The sequence below is a fragment of the Alexandromys fortis genome, unplaced genomic scaffold, assembly GCF_014885135.2.
Source record: "Alexandromys fortis isolate MF-2015 unplaced genomic scaffold, M_Fortis_MF-2015_v1.1 scaffold_165, whole genome shotgun sequence".
NCBI classification, from domain to species: domain Eukaryota; kingdom Metazoa; phylum Chordata; class Mammalia; order Rodentia; family Cricetidae; genus Alexandromys; species Alexandromys fortis.
The window spans coordinates 2,522,000-2,540,602 of record NW_026068038.1 but is presented as its reverse complement, the minus strand read 5'-3'; the positions used below and the strand labels follow the sequence as shown (position 1 = coordinate 2,540,602).

The 18,603-nt window shown below is 53.7% G+C and overlaps 1 protein-coding gene across 3 annotated transcripts in view; it reads right to left on the bottom strand.

The window, feature by feature from the left end:
• Positions 1-18,603, bottom strand: part of Znf469 (zinc finger protein 469) — a 216,434-nt gene that overhangs the window by 34,726 nt on the left and 163,105 nt on the right. The window contains exon 1 of one of the 3 annotated variants that reach the window (XM_050165283.1): positions 4,915-5,072. The exons of the other annotated variants lie outside the window; for them this stretch is intronic. The gene's annotated coding sequence lies outside the window, so the exon portion shown is untranslated. Of the gene's footprint in view, positions 1-4,914; positions 5,073-18,603 lie in introns of those variants that run through there. 3 annotated transcript variants of the gene reach the window in all.

The window sequence follows — 18,603 nt, the reverse complement described above, 5'->3', positions numbered from 1 at the left end:
GGATGTGCTTTTTGATCATGTTCTAGGATCCCTCTTCAAGGACCAGTCTCCTGCAGGAGTGGCTCAGGGGCTGGGTAGCTCAGCGTCTCACGAGGAAGGCAGGGTATTATCTGCTCGGGGACTGGAGCACAGCCCATGGAGGTGAGAAAGTGGAGGCTCTGGGCATCTCAGGAGGGATGGGATAAAGCCTCTCACAGGATAGACCTGTCCCCTGCTCTCTGCGGAGTGGGAATCCGCCCCGGAACAATGCATTCTCCACCAGAGTCCACAGCCCTTATCCTCAGAAGGAGTGAGTGGCTCCTACTGTTCACTGACTTGTGCAGATCTGACAAGGCACAGGTACGGTGGGACACACAGTCAGCAACCATGGGCCCAGACCCTCCACTAGGGAGAAACGAAAACATCCGCCCATACAACACCTGAACACAAATACCCATAGCAGCAGGATGCAGAGTGACCACACATCTCCTTCAGGGATGAGTACGTGGTGCCCAAAGCAGGACACGGTCCAGCCAGACTTAGTCCGACGCTCTGACAGAGGCAGCCTCTCAAGCTCTGAACACATGACACCCAGTGAGAGAAGCCAGACGCGGAAAGCCGCAAAGCATGAGCGTATGTACATGAAATGTCCAGAATAAGCAAATCCATAGAGGTAGAGAGGAGATTAGCGGTTGCTGGAGGCTGGGAGGAGTTGGGGGAAGGGGATGGAATGTTCTAGAACTAGATCGTGATTGCACAGCTCTGTGAGCATACTAAAGTCCACAGAACTTTACACTTTGAAAGGGTGCTGTGTGGTGAGGGGAAAAAAAGGCCCCTGCCTTGTAGGCTGCTGTGGACAGTGATGGTACCCACCACAGCTTGCACCCCAGCCTCTGCCAAAAGAGCGGATTCTTTTAGGGCCAGACTAGCAGCCTGGCTCCTGGCCTGGAAAGCCATGGTCTCAGGACTCCACACTCCCTGCTCCTGTGGCCCAGTGGCCACATCCAGGTCCTGCAGAGCAACCTGTTTACACATGGCCAAGGCCAGATTGGCCGGTGGCCCCCGAGGAATGTGGAAAATGCCACTCAGGGGCGCTCCTAACGGTCACATTCTGCAGGCACTGCAGGGCCCCAGCCGGTTGGGGCCTTGACTGCTGCTCATGCTGCTCATGAATGTTGACTCTGTTAGGTGGCTGGCTGAGATGCCAGCCCTGGAGCAGCCAAAGACAGGACAGACACTGTGAGAGGCAGCCAGGGGACGGAATGTCCCCCATTGGCCACTGGCACCAGCACCGGCAGGAGGAGCCTGGATGGGAGGGGAAGCTTCCTCAGCCTGTCTCCTGGGCATCGTCTGCAGCGACTCACATGCGAGGCCATTCACCATAGCTCTCACCTGTCTTTGGTCTCTCACAAGCAGTCTGTTCAGTAACTCAGGGTCTTAGGTTAGGGAGGGCTTAGGCAGAGAGGTCTCCATTCCTGGCCACTTTTATGCAGATCACGGCTCCAAGCCTATCCTGGTCTTGCATACTGCAAGGGCCAGGAGAAAAGAAACTAGGTCGAGCTCAGAGGTCCCCAAGCTCATATTCTCCTCACTCATGGGGATCACCCTTCTGATCTGGAGGAAGCAGGACTGAGTGGAGGAGGGGTGGGGGTGAGAACCACCTAGAAGAAAAGAGAACTTGGTTCCCAGCTCCCAGTAGATAATGGAGCCCTCTTTCTTTAAGCCCTGGGTGATGGGAAGGACTGGATAGGGAGGTCTGGAATGGCTGGGTGTATGGCCAGTGTCTCTCCATGCTCATAAGCAGAGCTTAGCTTGGGCGTTGCCTCCCTAGGGCAGGCTCCATTTAAACAACAGTGTAATTCCCAGCGACCACTTCAATCCTGCCAGGCTGGACGTGGAAGCGGGTGGTTAAAGGCAGGTCACAGCCCCCAGTTTACTGTGCCAGGCACACTTGCTCCAGTTTGGACTCAGTGCAAGCTTCTGCAGCAGCAGCAGCAGCAGCAGCAGCAGCAGCGAGAGGCGGGCAGAGACCAGCTCTGAAGAACATCTGGAGCAGGAACTCATTGCTGACCACAGCCAAGCCAGGCCTGCAGCACCTCTGGGTGGATCCCAGGAGCCTCCCTGCCCACTTCTCAACCTTTCCTACATCGTGGGGAGAGAGATGTACACTAGAAGGTTAACACCTGAGGAGGGGATCCCGAATCTCTGGAGAGGGAGGTCATTTCCCAATACACACACACACACACACACACACACACACACACACACACACACACACACACACACATGCATGGTTGAGTGTAATCCTTGGAAACAAGAACAGCCCCTCACATATAGCATGGACATCATGGGGCCAATGTGGGGGCTCTGATATATAAGATGAGATGCTCTTCTGGGGGTGTGTGGAGTCTTGGTGAGCAACGCACCCTAGTGCAGCAAACAGCTACCCACCTGCACTGACCTACTTTTCTGCCATTGGTGGGCTGTTGGTAGACTTCATGATGGTACTGTAGGCTAACACTAGACGGCGTCTACTGCCCCAGCCCCGGGGGCGGGAGGGGGGGACGGTAAGCATACAGAGAAAGGGGGAGGACACAGAAACCTTCCCTGGTAATGGTCAGGCCATCTCACCTCAACACAAAGCCCCAAGCCCACTTGGTATCTCCCTCCTGCCATGCTTGGGCCTGAGTATCCTGGGCCATCACAGAGAGTGGGGCTGAGAGCGTCAGTTATAGTCCGAGGGGGCAGAGCATTGCTTGGAAAGGGGCTGGACCATGTTGGCAGTTTTGTTCCTTTGTGGGAGGGGATACTGCTTCACCTGCTCTGGTGATGGCCAGGAAGGACGGGGACAGAATGGGAGGACAGGTAGGAAGGGAAATGAATGTCCCAGGCTTGGAGCCCAGGGCAGGTGTGGGAGGTAGGGGCTGCACTGAGGGTGAGCTCACTCTTCATTATTCCCTTTAACCCAGGAGTTCTGGGGGGAAGTGAGGTGAAGGTAGGCAGAAGGAAGGCTGCTGAGGAAGAGAAGAAGCAGATGGCATCCCATGTGCCTGGCTACTTGCCTCCGTGTAGACCATCAGCTGGAACCTTACACCCTCATGGGTCTTTCTATCTTTCTGCTTCCCAGGCCCAGAGAGGTTTGGTGACTTGTCCAAGGCCACACAGCCTGCCATGAATGTTCCCACCCTGGGTACTCTTTGACAGGTCTGCCGCTCCCCCACACTCAGTTACAGCTCTAGAGTTAGAAGCAGGCGCAGAAATGGAATTATTCTCAAGAGGGGTGGTTGGCCCAGAAGTCCAGGCTGCAGATAAGTACTGGTAAGCGTGTGGCCTGGCCTCTGCTTCCAGGCCACCCTGGTATTTAGCAAGAGTGAGGGGCATGCAGAGACCAGGGCATGTCTCCCCAGGGCAGGTGGCAGGCTGCTTTCTGGCCGGCAGTGCTGAGTCAGAGAAGTTACACTCACCAAAGACTTGGTAGGAAGTGAAGGGCAGCTGTGGGTGTTAGCTTAATGTCACTCCAGATGACTGACAGCTAGGAGCTCTGGACCAAACTTAAAGAGATCCCCTACCAGTGGCAGGACAGCAGGCTCAGGCTGCCGCGAAGGGGTGGGATCCCATCACTGGAGGCATGCAAGCAGCCAATGACCCGGAGGATAGGGTCTTGTGGAGGCCAGAACAGTGATAAACTCTGTAAGTTCATGGCCTCCTTAGAACCATCTTTGGCTCTGAAATCCTGGAACTTGCTGACCTCCACAAAGCCCTGGGATACTGCCAGCCAGGAGTTCACTCATGGCTCTCACCTGTATCTCCCAGAGACTGCACCTCACAGCGACCCTGGGCGGGCCTCCTCCTATTCACCATTAGGAAGACATACTCTGTTGGCTCTGCCCAGCCCTCTGGGACCTGTCAGGTCAAGCTCGTGGGGGGAACGACTCCTGCCCTGCTTCTGCTCTTCCTGACTAGCCCTGTCAATACGCCCAGGCATTTTACTTGCTTGTCTTGTTATTTTCCGGATTTGGGTGTTGGCTGAGTCAAGACAGTTGGGACAGCGCAGGACACAGAGGCCTCAACACACCTTTGTCCCTCTACCAGGCAGGACTGGACCAGAGTCAGCTGGCAGTGTGGGTAGACACTGTCAGCAACTCTGCTGTTTTCCAGCGGGACACCACAGGCCACTCAGACCCTCTCTTTCTTCATCTAGAGCATGGGGTCCCACCCATCGCACGGCTGAAGATTAAATGCGGTAGTAACACGTGGCACAGCCCCCACACAGTCCGGTCAGTTCAGCCGGCAGAGAATCCGTTAATTCCCTCAGCTGGAGCCTGAACCCCACTCAGCAGCTCAGCTGCCCCGTTTCCACCGTCCCCTGTGTGCATCGCTGTCTCCACCCCGGGGTGCAGGACAGGGTCTGGGCGGCCACTGAAGTCGGGATGAATCCCGATACCCTCCTCTTCCCACCATCGCCACGAGGGGCGCAGTGTCCCCGCGGTAGGCTTCGCTTAACTCTGTGGACTTCTCCAGCGGAGCTGCCCCAAAGCACAGGGTGGGTGGGGGCGCGATGGGCCTCCAGGCGGAAGCAACAGCGTGGCGACCCTCCAGTACCTTAACAGAACCCCATCACGCCCGCGGCATCGGACATTAGGATGTCCCGAGCGGGCAGCAGTGAGGTCGCAGACCAAAGGCTCCAGGGCTCAATGAATGAGCCACCGCACCACCTCCCTCAGCCCCGCAGCTCTGACTCCCCAGGGCGCTGGCGATGCTAGCTCTGCACTTCGCAAAGAGCCGGCGACATCGCCAACGCCTCTCCCAGGGCCTCGGCCAAGATGCCCCGTGTTTGATGCTCGGCGCATGCAGCTCGTCTCACTTCGAGTGGGGACCCGAGGCCAGTCTAGCGCCCTGAGCACCGCACCCGTCCCCGCACACTCCAGCACTCACCTCCGCTCTGGCCACGCGCAGCTCCAGCTCCAGGGACGCGCGGGGCGCCCGCGCCCGGCCCGCGCAGCCCCTGCGCTCATCCCCGCCCGCAGCGCCCCGGCCGCCCGCCCGCCGGGCACCGAGCCGCCGCGCTGCGCCTGGGGCGGGGTGCGAGCAGAGGGCCGCCTCCCGGGCCGGTCCGCGGGCAGCGCTCGCGCGGAGGCCGGACGCGCAGCCCGACAGCAGCGCCCCGGCTTGGGTTACACGCTTGCCCCCCGCCCCGCCCCGGCTATTTTTAGCGTGGCTTTTCCTAGGTGTTGGTTTCATGGGATCCACCTAGCCACGCCGGCCTGGTGGGAAACTCTCTCCCCGGCCATCCCCCTCCCCTCCACTCTCCTTGGCCAGTTTTACAGCTGGCACGCCGCTGGGCGGAAAGCCTGGCTTCGGCGCAACTTTGGAAACAGCTGCCACCATTCCACTGTGTGGCTTCTAGTCGCAGCTCTATCCATCCCCCTGTCCTCCCAGACCCTGGGTCACCAAAAGCAACTAAACCTCTTCCTCTGGCTTCTGGCCCGGAAGGTCAGGAGGCCGGTCACAACTGGCACCTGTTTAAGGGAAACTTCAGTTTGAGGAACCCGCTCCCCAACCCCATCAAATCTGGCCCTCCAAGGTGCTACAGGGGGCTCTTGTCATAAAAGTGGAGCTTGCGGTCCCCAACCTTGGTGGCTTCCTGCTGGGCCCTCATCCAGTCTGGGACTGGGCACATCGAAACACAGTGGGGAGGGAAGGAGCCATTTAGATCCCTAGAGAGGAGGGACCAACCCCTTTAAGATCATCTGACCAAGTGCTACATCCAACACATTAACCTAAGCTTCACAGATCAGGGACCTGACAGGGGCCATAAAACTGGAAGAGGTTCCATTAAGGTGTTGAGCTCAGCATGAAGCCCTAAGTTCGATGCCCCAGCACGCTGGTAAAAAGTGTGGTGGGGAGAAGGGGACGACAGAGCCATGCAGAACCACGGGGCTTGCTAACCAGGCAGCCCAGTTTAATTGGTGAGCTCCAGGGCAACGAGAGACCCTATCTCCCAAAACAAAGTGGACAACATTTGAGAAATGACACCCGAGGCTGATCTCTGCTTTCCAGATGCATGCACACACCATACACATTCAAGATGTGAGCTCACAAACCAGAACCGAGAGAGATAGGACCACTGAGGACACTCCTCACTTTAGATGAACCAAGTAGTGGTTCATCTGACCATGGATCTGTGGGCTTCTCAATGGTAAATGACCAGGTGAAGGCTCTTAACGGAAAGGGGCCCTGTTAGAGCTAGCAGGTTCAACAGCCCCCTATCCGCACTGAGGGTCAAGCTGCCACTCAGAAGTTCAGGTTTCACTCCTCCGGGGAACACCTTTATCATGCAAAGCAAGGCTCCGCACAGGCTTCCCAGGCTGCTTCCTGGGAAACTCCTGGCCTTGGGCAGGTCCCAAGGCCTATACTGAACAACTCACCTGTGGCTTGCTATGAGCTCTAGCGAACCGCGGTGCAAAGTTGATCTTCCTGGGACTTTTCAGCCTGGCTCGTGGCTGTGAGCCAGAAATGGCTGCGAATGTAAACGGAACCTGGGCTGCAGCTGAGAGGCCCCCCTGTCCTGCCCTGTACCCCAGGACTGGGACTCAGATCACATTTCCTCAGCATCATTCTGGGCCTGCTCCCCAGAAAACACTCTGAGCAACTGCGAATGCAGGGGTGCCTCAGCAACTGGGTTTCCTAGGCCCTAGAGTTGAGTCCCCCACCTCGGAGACCTTGGAAGATGTCACCTTCTTTTCCTTTTGATGTTTGTTTTGATACCCCCCCCCCCCCATACACACACACTGCCTGAGACAGGGTTTCTCTGTAGCTTTGAAGCCTGTCCTGGAACTCACTCTGTAGACCAGGCTGGCCTCAAACTCACAGAGATTCACCTGCCTCTGCCTCCTGAGTCCTGGGAGTAAAGGCATGTGCCACCATCGCCCGGCTTCTTTTGATGTCTGTTTTGACTTTAAGAAAGGCCAGGATTTCAAAATACAACAGTATGTTTGTGTGTGTATGTGTATCTGTGCATACATACGCATGTATCTGTGCAAACATATACATGTATGTGCATGTGTGTACATGTATTCGTGCATGCATATGATATGTGCATGCATGTAGTATATGTACACATATTTCTCTAGCTCTGCGCCTCTGGACACTGCCCAGGCTACAGACACAATAGACAGGACCATTGGTGCCCAAAACTGTTGCCATAGCCTTGACAGTGGATAGACCCTGTGCTTCCTGGGGCCAGGCAGGTGTGAGGACTACAACCCTGCTTTATTGTCCAGGGGCCACAAGTATGGCAGGCCTCCTTTGCTCCGGGAGCTGCTGGCTCTTTCCAGGCTCCTGTGCTGTCTTCAGCCCTCTGTTTGGAGGTAGCCTATACCCTCTTCCATACCTACCTGCGACTGACCAGTGCTGTTCAGGCTGGCACAGGTGGGACCACTGTGATCCTCTGAAGCCTTAGTGTGCATAGGACAGCTGGGGCAAGGTCTCCGCCCACTCTAGATATCAGTCATGTGTGGGCATGACAATACTGTCATGTGACTTTTCTGGGTGACACGGTCCTCACAGATGACTTGGGCTTACCTTGGGCTTATCTCCAGTTGCCTTACCTCCTCTTGGTCCTGAACACAGGACAGAGTTCCTGACAGTGTGACCTGTTTACCCTGGGAGGAGCTGCTGGGGGGTGAGTCATGGTGGTGTTGGGAGGGGAAGGGGTTCCTGGGGAGCATGGGCCTCTCCTCCTGCCTTTCACCCTAGTTGGTACTGTGTGGGAAGAGCTGAGAGTTCTGAACTTCCGTTCTCCAGGGGAATCATGGGCCAGCCAGAGTGGCTAACTCGATTCATGCATCCAGTAAAGTTCAGGTCTCTGGCCCTGACCTAGCCCCTCTCAACCCAGCACTCAAAGCTGGCGCCAGCCACACTCTGCAAGAGGCTTCCTGGCTCTGGGACATCCAGGGAGCCAGCAGTGCTCCTGAGTCATCGCCTTAACCTCTGCCTGAAGCAGAAACAAACCACACCATCGGACCAGAGCACGGTGGGAGGAGCAGAAGCCTCTGGCAGATTCCAGGGCCACATTGTCACACTTCAGCAAGCTTGAACCCAGCTACCTCAGCCTGTGGCACAGACACACAGACACACAGACACACACAGACACACGCACACACAGACACACACACGCAGACAAGACACATAGACACACACACAGACACACAGAGACACGCACACATACACAGACACACACACACATATATACTTTGAAGGCCAGGTCTCACCCTGCTCCAGATGCCTGCACCAGACACATTTGGGGGCATCAGGACACTCACCCTAATAAGTGATGAGAGATGATGCTCCTCCCCATAGACCAGCCTCAATTAGAGGTCTGAGCAACTATATCCTGCTTAGATTTCTCCAGGCATTTTCAAAGCCAACTGCTAGAGTGGAGAAACTGAGGCCGGAAGACCAAAGAAGCTCACCCGGATGTGGGAGGCTGGTGGAGCACACCCTGCACAGCCAACATACTATTTCGCCTGCTTTGCCTCCTCAATGTGGTTAGGGTAGAGTGAGAACAGTCTGGCCACAGGCTTAGGGTCAAACTCTCCTTTCTGGCCAGCTCAGCACCCATGTAAAAGCACCTCATGAGAAGCCAAAGGGACAGTGGTGCTCCCATATCATGGGACATGTGCTTAGGTAGATCCATACTCTCTGTCCTGGGTCATGTGGCCAGTGGAGGCAAGTGGATTTGGAGGGTCCTGTGCCTGTTCCTCACAGAAGCTCCGACCGCTTAGAGACCTTTCTAGGAACTACCTCTAGGCCAGTGCCGAGTGGAGCATCTGTGGGGCTGGTAGGAAGTGGAGCCGTGTGCTCCACTGGGAGCATGGCCAGTGTCTGTGGATCCCATTGGTTAGTTCAGAAGTTCACGTCTGTAACCATCCACAGAGTTCACTAGCCACCCTAGCTCTCCACTCCCTCCCATGCTTCCTGCCATCTCTGTGTCCTTGGGTAAGAGAGCAACCTCTCTGAGTTTCCACTTGCTCTGATTGACAGCCATCTCGACATCCCCTCGTCAGGAGGGCAGAGCTGCCAGAGGCCTTGGTGCCTCTGTCCTTACATGCCCTGCCACAGGCGGGGCCCTGGGGTCAAGATCAGTTGTACCTAGCAACTGATGTCCAAGGAGGGAGGAACATGTGGGCCTCCGGAGGATGTGGGGTGCTGGCCCTGGGAAAAGCTTTCTGAGATCCCCAAGGTTACCCTGCTCCTGAGTGTCTGGTCATAACTGGGGCCAAGTTTCCCCCACTGGCATTGGAAAACAAAGTCCAGGCTCTGGGGTAGAGGAAGGAAATCAAATAGGAATGAATAAACCTCAGTGCTGCCCTCAGCTCATCTCTTAGCTCCGCAAGCACGCACGTTACAAGGGGCCTGTTGTACCTCAAGTGCGAGCAGGGAGAGGGGAGGGAGAAGAAAAAGAGGATGCAGGGAGGGAGGGAAGGATGAAAGGATGGGAAGAGAGAAGGAGAGGACAGATAGTGATGGAAAAGTCGGAGGGAAGGGAAGAAGGAGGGAGTGAGATGGGGAGGGGAGAGAGAAAGGAGGAGGGGTCTATGGTCAAACCACCCTGACCTCATCTGATTTGGGAAGCTTCACTGGTCAGGCCCAGTTAGGGCGGGCTGAGTGTGGAGTGAATAGCAGCAGAGCCAGGAGACATTCCAGACAGACGGTGGCGCATGACTCAGAGCCCAGAGCGAGACTTTTTTTTTCTGCTTAGCTTCCAAGTGGTCCCATTTTTCCCCCTTCTTTTTTTAAAAGAGGGGTCAGGCAAAGATGTCCTTCCTGAGAGAGCTTCACACATGGACGACGCTCACCCACCCACATTTGTTAAGCACATGTCTGGTCAAGGCCACCGACTTTCGTTGGTAGAGGGTCTTCTGTGTGTGAGGCCCAGCAGTCTTTTTACCCCAAGTCAAAGGGCACCTAGGCTGACCCTTCCTCTTTCAGAAAGCCCTCCCTCTTAGGTCCCATAGAGCTTCTCATGGGCACTGCCCGAGCTCTTAGTCCCTCCTCCACCAAGGGGATTGGGGACGATCTGAGAGAAGCAGGGGTGTAGAAGGTCCTGAACACCTGTTGGAGCCCCTGGAAAAAGCCCTTTTTAGGAGTGGCTGAGGCTATATTGCTGGGAGTCAGACCTGTGCCAGGGCCCCCATTCTCCAAGCCCTGGTAAACACCTCTCTTCCTGTGTGCAGGACAGGAGGCTGGGTCCCTAGAGGCTCTGGGCATGTCTGAAAGAAGCCAGAGCCCTGTTGGGTGGAAGAATTCATCTTGTCAGGGCTTCCTGCCTTCTGGCTGCCCCTGAGCCCCTCTGAGTGTCTGGAGTGCCATAGCAGCTGGTGGCTTAAGCCCAAACCATCCCTATAATCTGAGGCTGTGTGGCCTCAGTTTCCCCATCTGCCATCCAGTGAATGTGCTAGGGCCTGTGGGTGGCTCTGTCGAGACATCCTCTCTGGAGCATCCCTGACTCAGCCAAGCACAAACCTTCAGGACTGGAGTTCTTCTAATGAAATGAAAACAGAGGCAGTGGGGAGCAGCGGCTGCAGCAACCCAAGCCAGCAGCCAGGGCATGAATGGGCCCTTTCATGAGTCATAACCAGAGTGAGGCCAGGTTGAGGCACCAGGCTGGGTCCAAGGAGTGGCAGTTCCTTGGGCAGGGAGGAAAGGGACAGCAGCCTGGAGCCAGCCTCCATCCTCTCTCTGCATCCTGACCTGGCTCAGGAAGAAGCTTGGGTATCCTCTGTCCAAATCTTTAAGCCTTTATCTTTTTCTAATTCTATGGATCTGCATGTCCTGGTCCATCACTCACTCGGGGTGCCCGGGAAGGTTTGTGAGAATGGTTTGTGTAAAAGGCACTTTGAGAAGTGTTTTTGTTCATCTGCAGGGTGCCCACTGAGTGTTCAGACAACTGGCCCTTTGAGGGTCTGTGGTGAACAGCGGCGTCCTTCTCTCTGCCACCTGGGCCTGCGTCAGCACCCTGAATGGCCTTAGTGTGCCCAACTGTCTTTTCCATACCTGGCCACTGAGACTTCCAACATTCTTTTAGAAAAAAATGTGGCAAGGCTCCTGGGATCTTTCTCCAGATAACTTATCCAGCTCAGGCCAGCGAGACTCAAGCCAGCGCCTCTTCCCTTTGGCGACACTAAAGAAAAAACACGCTTCCGTTTTGCCACCTGCTGCTACGGCCTGAACAATGGTCCCCTCTGACTTTGCAGGGACAGGGTAGCAGTCAGCAGACTTCCTTCTGTGCGGCGGTGAAGGTTGATGGCCCCAGTCCAGTTGGCGGCATTGGCTCTAGGGCCCTGAGCATGCCTGGCATGTAGAATAGTTTGTATTTGTTGAGTGAATACATGAACAGAACTGCAAAAAAACAGGCAGAAGCGAACCTACGAGTTACAAGCTAAGTCTCCAGGTAGCATGCGTGGACTCCACTGTGGTTAGAGAGTAATATGGCCCTTGGTGGGCTTTCAAAGGTCTGGAATTGGGAACTTGTCTACCTCACTGCTGAAGGGTCATGAGCTTGAGAGATTCCAGGTTTAAATTTCAACACTATCGTGCCTCCTCTTGCCTCAGTTTCCCCAGGCTCATTTCCACAGGGACTAAGAGCAATCTGCCTTGAGAATTCAGAGACACCCACAATAGGTTGTCATGGGCGTTAACTCTTACTGGTCTTAGTGGATTTTTGTGTATGTTGTGTGTGTGTGTGTGTGTGTGTGTACGTGTGCATGTGGTGTGGTGTGTGTGGGTGTGTGTGCGTGTGTAGGCCAGAGGTTGACATTCTGTGTCCCCTGCCACTTTTATTCTTATTTTTAGGCAAGGCTTTTCGCTGAACCTGGGACTTGCGTGTTGAGCTAGACAGTCTCGCTGGTGAGTGGCAGGGATTCTTCTGGGTCCCCAAGCCTGAGATAGACCTGCACTGGGCCATCGTTTTTATATGGGTTCTGGGGATCCAACCCGAAGTCCTCGGCTTACTCAGTAAGCATTTTACTGACTGAGCCGTCTCCCGAGCTCCTTTGATGACTTTTGTAGGTGACTTATTTCCTCTTCCACTGTCCCAAATTTCTACACTGGCCACAAATCATACCTTATTGTCAACAAGAAGTCTAGTGATGTCAATCACCCACCACACTTGAGAGCCTGTTACAACACCAAGCCTGTCCTCACCAGGCTGCCCGTCTGTGCGCACATAACCCTGTTACTACTACGGCAGACACAAGGCCACTCTGTGTCTGTGCTGTCGGGGTGTGGACTCTGCTGCGCTGAAATCTGCATCTGTCACTCAAGTGGTGTGAGCCTCATGCTGGAGCAGGAGGAGCCATGCAGCTCTTGCCCCCCCCCCCACAAGTGCCCAGTGGTCATGCCATCCACACTCTAGTCATGCTTTAATTGCTAATGGGGGTCACCGCTCATCAGACATTTGGAGAAATGTTCACGGACTCCACGGGCAAGTCTTCTAAACCACAGACTGCGGTGCCATGTGCCCTCCCAGAAGAACCATGAGGCTTCTTGGCCCCCTTAAGAAGGATGCATATCAGTGACAGTCTCGTGCCCTTAAAGCTGTCCCAGGATCACTTTCCCTCAGCCCGACTCAAGCTGTATGAGTTGTGGCTATCCATCCCAGCACTCCTTAGTCCTTACTCCCGATGACTCCGTATTTGATGTTCCTCTTTCCTGGAAAATGCCTTCATCCTGCAACCTCCGCCAGCTGGGAAAACTCTGACTTACTCTCCAAGACCCACACAGGTCAAGTCTCCATGCCACAGCTGGTAGCTGTCTGTGCACCTGCCGCCTCTGCTGGACCCCAGGTGGGGCACCCTGCTGTCCACTCAGCTGTAGAGCCTTGAGCCTGTTTAGTGCTTCATTTACCCAGGACAGGCAGGCTCCACCCCTCCACTCCACACTCCCTTCCCAGCATGGGATGCCCCCATCTTTGACACCAGAAGCTCTTCCTGCCCTTTAAAACCTTCTCAGAAAACCTGCACTTGCACAAAGCCCTTTGTGCCTAACCTAGTGTGGACATGTCATGGGCATAGTCGTGAGGAGCCCAGGGCCAGAAACCTCGGGGACACAGCTTGCTCTAGGCTTTTCATATCATAGACAAAGGAACTGAGTCCTAGGGAAGGAGCGATGTCATGGGGACATAGGCAGGGTTCAGTCTAAGGAGGGAGCTTTATGTGTTCTTTAGGCCAGAAGCCCAAATGCCATCTGCATGTCACCCTGTCTGCCCCATAGAGGTAGCTCAGCATCCTGTCTCGATGGCAAATGTGACACTCTTTTCCTCTTTGCTGGCTCTCCTGTGCCCTTGCTTATTTTACTACCCACAGCCTGTTTCCACCGTCTCGTTGCAAGAGGAAACACCCCTGACGGGAGTCTGTGCAGTAGCAGCCAGGGGAGGAGGGTGACCCTGCCTACTGTAGCTGTGGAAACTGGATAAGCTGCATTCCCCCCCACCACCCAGGAATTCCAGTCTTTTCATTTGAAAAGTAGAATTAACATATAGAAACCATCTTAAAGGGTAGTCAGGAGATTCAGTGACATAATAGAACGTGCTTATGAGATGCCAGGCACAGAGCCATCAGACAGTGCTTTCATCCCAAGACGATGAAGGTGGCAAGGGGTGGAGAGGACAATGGTGAAGGTGATGATGGTAACAATGATGGTAAGGATAATGATGATAGTGATGGAGAGGAGATGATGGTGATTTATCACCGTGGTGATGATAATGGTGATGATGGCAACAAGGACGGTGATGATGATGGTGGGGATGACAGCTCTGATGGGGATGGGGATGACAGTGGTCATGAGGATTGGGATCACAGCGATCATGGTGATTGATTTACAGTAATGATAAGAGTACCGACGAGATGGGGTGATGCTGTTACTGCTGGTCACGGTGAGGATCATAGAGACACCGCAGTGATTGACAGTGAGGGTGTGATGACAATAATGGTGGTGGTCGTGATGACAGGGGTGCTGATGAGAGTAGTGGTTAGGGTGAGGACAATGGCAGTGGTGATGACAGTGATGTTGATGGTGATGACGTAATGATGTTGGTGATGCTACTGGAGGCGGTGAGGTTGTTGCTGAAGGTGGTGATGTCAGGATGCTGGAGTTGAGGATGATGCGAGGAGGGCAAACGTGAAGGGGATAGGAATGATGAAAGTGTCACAGAGCAAAGCCCTGAGACTTCCAGGATCTCAAATGGAGCATTGCAAATGGAGGACCCGCAACAAGCAGTGTTCAGTCATCAGTGATGTCACTGAGAAAGAACTGGACCAGGAAGGACAAGACACATGCATGGAGAATGAGCGTCAGCATGGAAGCATGCTGCTTTAACTTACTTGCAAGAGCTCTGAGTTTGAGTTCTGCCTCTGCAGAGCACAGCATGGGACCCAGAAGATCACCTCTCCTTGCAGGGCTCATCACACTCCTGGGCAGATCTGAAGGACTCTGTCAGAGGTTTATGGACATGCACCAACCTCACTGTCAACTGTCAAGTTCTACATAAATGAGAGGGGTGGGCACTTGGCTGTGTGAGGATCCCAGGGTGAGACTGTGTGCCTGTGCTGGCCTTCCCTTCCCTGAAGAATGCCACCTATTAGGCCCTGTCTTGTATTCCTGCTTCAGGAGAAGACCAAGCATCTCAGACTCAAGACAAAGAAGCGATATTTGTATCTGATGTTGTAGCAGTTAGTCTTTGCTGCACAACAACCAATTTCACAGCAAATGGCTAAAATATTAGCACTGAGGATCCACAGGACATGAACAGTTCTCTGATGTAGGTTGGCTTGGCTGACTGGTGCCATCTTGGTGGGTCTGGGTTGTCTATGGCTGTCTTCCACTAGTTGGGTATAGACATTGCTGGGCTCATGCTTCATCATCCAGCAGTTAGCTGGCTTGCTCAGCTGGTAGGGAGCACAGGCTCCCAGCAGCCTGCCCGTTGTTTACTATGGTTCTAGGACCCAGTGGCTAAGCTTCCTCGCCTCTTGGCTCAGTCTACATGATGCAGCAAGAGTGAGCCTGCTTCATCTGAGAATCAGGGTGGTGGGAACTGGAATCGCTGTGAGGACTGTCCTGTGAATTTGATTTTGTTTATTTGTTTTTGAGAGAGGGTTTCTTTCTGTAGCCCTGGCTGTCCTGAAACTCGCTCTGGAGACCAGGCTCAGAGATCTGCCTGCTGCTGCCTCTTGAGTACTGACTGGGATTAAAGGCGTGTGCCACTACCACTGGCCTAGATGTTCTATGAACTTGACTTTGATTTGCTAGCATTGTCTCCAGAGGAGGTTGCTGGGTTCAGAAAGGCAAAGTGAATTGCCCAGGGTCACTCAGCAGAAGGCTATGGGATGACTTTAATTCCAGGCTGTCCCCACATGGCTTGGCTGTCTTCTGCTAGGCAGAAGTGCCAGCAGGTGGATACTGTCTTCCTGGGCTGTCCCCAGCATGCCAAGGAGCTCCAGGAAGAAGTAAGGTGAATTCAAATGTCACCTGCACTTGTGTGCACACCAGGCTGACACACAAGGGAGTGGGCAGGGCAGACAGATGCCTGAGTTGAGTGTCTTGCCTACCTGGAAGGAAAGGTGGACTTGTATTTGGGGCCAGGGGAATCTCTGGCTTGAAGGTTCAGAAGGACTCGCAATGCCATGTCCCTGATCAGAAGCCAGTTACTCCTCTTGCAGAGACCACTGCTCAGACCTCCTGAGAACAAGGAACAATTGAAGCAGAGCCACAGTAGAGGGCATACACCTACTACCTCACCTTCCAAGACCATGCCCACTGCTATGCCCTCCCTCCACCACCAAGTCCTCTAGGTCTACACCTGCAGCCACACCTCCTTCTAGGCAGCTTGTAGCCGACTAAGCCAGGTGCTCAAGGAAAGAGGGCTGCACCGACCAGCTCTTCCTTCCTCAGAGGAGTCAAATCCTCTACTCAGGGTTGAGGGCCATGTCCAAGCCCAGGAGGATCCCTAACATGGTTCAGCATGTGCTGGCTTTTTTGTCTATCCCTTTTTCCTCCCACAATGCATCCATATGGCTGTGACCTATTCTTGATCTATCCAGAAAGGTACCGCTCCTGGATGCCCAGCTCTCTTCCTGGGCAGAACTGGGGCTGTCAGCTGAGGCTTGTTTGTGTTTGACATAAGCCCTGGATTGTTCTCTGCTCTCCGTGGCTATTATGCAAAGGCAAGTCCTAAAATAATATTGAATTTCCTCTCATAATTTGGAGGGAGGATACTCATCCGGAATTAAGTCGGGATGGGGATGCTTTCATCTGTGGGCACTGGGGACTTCTGCACCGACGCTGGCTGGGGGTAAGAATGCAGGTCTGTTTGCGCCAGCCCAGGTCCACTGAGTTCACGGGAGTGGAGCAGCTTGGGAGAGCTGTGCTCTTGTGTTTTCCTAACTATGTGTCTTGGAAAGCTGGGCTCTTCATCGCATTGTTCTGAATTCCAGATGAGGACATGAGCCCCGAACCCCAGAGACCAGAGCCAGAGCCCAGCTGGTGGCCAGCGAGTGATGTGTCAAGCCCGGGAAGGTGCCCCTGGGACTAGCAGCGCCTGGTGCATTGTGGGTGGTCGATGTGCTTCCATCGATTTCAGCACAAAGACCGCTCACACGGCCTTCCATTGGTGGCTGCGGCCACTCGCCCTGCTTCAGAAATGCCTGCTTGAGTTTATCATGCATGTTCCCCTCTGAAGCCCTCCCAGATTTCCTGTTCCTTAGTACACAGACATTCCAGGGCAGAGGGCCTTCTCCCTAGACTTCCTCAGGAGACAAGGCCAGGCTTCAGGGACAGACAGAGCGTGCTCAGATCCCAGCACCGTTGCTAACTAAGTTTGGGAGCTTGGGCTCAAGCTCTCCAGTGCCTTGGCATTTATCCTCATTCTTAAAGTGAACTTTAATACTCACATTGAGAGTTCAGCATCTAATTCATTTCTTCATATTACTAAAATGCAGAACATGGGCATTTATTCCATTTACTTAAAAAAACCTTAGCTAAGCACTCACATGCCAATCTTTATGACAAGTTCTGAGGGACCCAAAGGGTGATGACATAGGTCTGGGCTTTGAGCAAAACAGGATGGCAATGATGGGGACGGTAGTAGTATTAGTAGTGGTGATGATGGCAATGGTGGCAGATGGTAATGATGAAGGTGACGACAGTTATGATAATGGTGATGTGTGGTGATGATGGTGATGACCCTGATGTTGCTTATGGTGACCTTGCTGATGGTGACGGGCACACATACAATTTGAATAATCTCATAGGATCTTTTGGTAGGCATAAATAAACTCATTTAAAACTGAGGGAGGAAGGTAAAGAACCAAGGACATCTGAAGTTATACTGAGAAGCAAGAACAGAGTTGGGGCTTGCCTCACTGAGTTCCAGCCGTTCAGCAGCATCTTGTACAATCAACTCATTCTTCAAAAATTGTTTTCTTTTGAGGCCAGGCATAGTGGCAATCACCTTTAATCCCAACATTCAGAAGGCAGAAGCAGGTGGATCTCTGTGAGTTCAAGGCCAGCCTGGTCTACATAATGAGCTCCAGGACAGCCAGGGCTAAATCACAGAGAGACCCTGTCTCAAAAGAAAAAACAGCAACAAAAATTGGTTTTACTTTGAAAAAACAAAAAAAAAAGTTTCTTACAAAAGGCAGCTCCAGAACACAGAGCCTTCTGTAATGATGACTTGTTCTCTCCCAAGCAGAAGAATGGGTGAGTGGTGAGGGATCAAGGCAGAGGGACAAACCAGGAACAGCCCACAAGTTACTGTCAGGAAACAGAGCAACAAAATGCATTTCTCATCAAGGAACTCGAGCAGCTTGGCGTTGGCTCGCCTGTTGGCGGTGTGGGTGGCCACGGTCTCTTCTAGGGGGAAAGTGATTATTGCTGCAGAACAGTTATTCTCCCACGGTGAGGACCTCAGAACATGAATCTCTTTCTACCTGCAAATCTCAGGGGTGGAACGAGAGAGGTACCCACAAGTAGACACGAGAACCAGACCACAGAACCTCTCAAATGAGGACAGAGGTCTTTCGGCAAGCACCTAGATGAAAAGGCTGGAGCTTACAACGGCAGCTACAACTGAGCATTCAAGGCTAGTGTTGGTTGGTGGGGTGAGCAGGCCATTTACCCTCTACAGCAGAGTTCCTTTCTCTAGCATGCGAACAGACAACCTAGCACTGCTGAATCAACCACTCATACTCTGCTTGGTCCTTTAAGATCTACCTGCAGTCAGGCAGTGGTGGTGCACGCCCTTTAATCCCAGCACTCGGGAGGCAAAGGCAGATGGATCTCTTGAGTTTGATGCTAGCCTGATCTACAGAGTGAGTTCCAGGACAGTCAGGGCTACACAGAGAAACCCTGTCGCAACCCCAGCTCCCACCCCCTAAATCTACCTGTCACAAGAGGCTGGAACCATGACATTTTGGACAATGAATTTTTAAAGAGGGTGGCTCCATTTTGGCTCCCAGTTTCAGTCCACGGCTGGGTGGTTCCATCACGTCCAGGCTCTGATGCTGATGTAGCAGCATGTATGGGCAGAAAGTGTGCGGCGTAGCTTAGCTATCCAACTCATGTCCA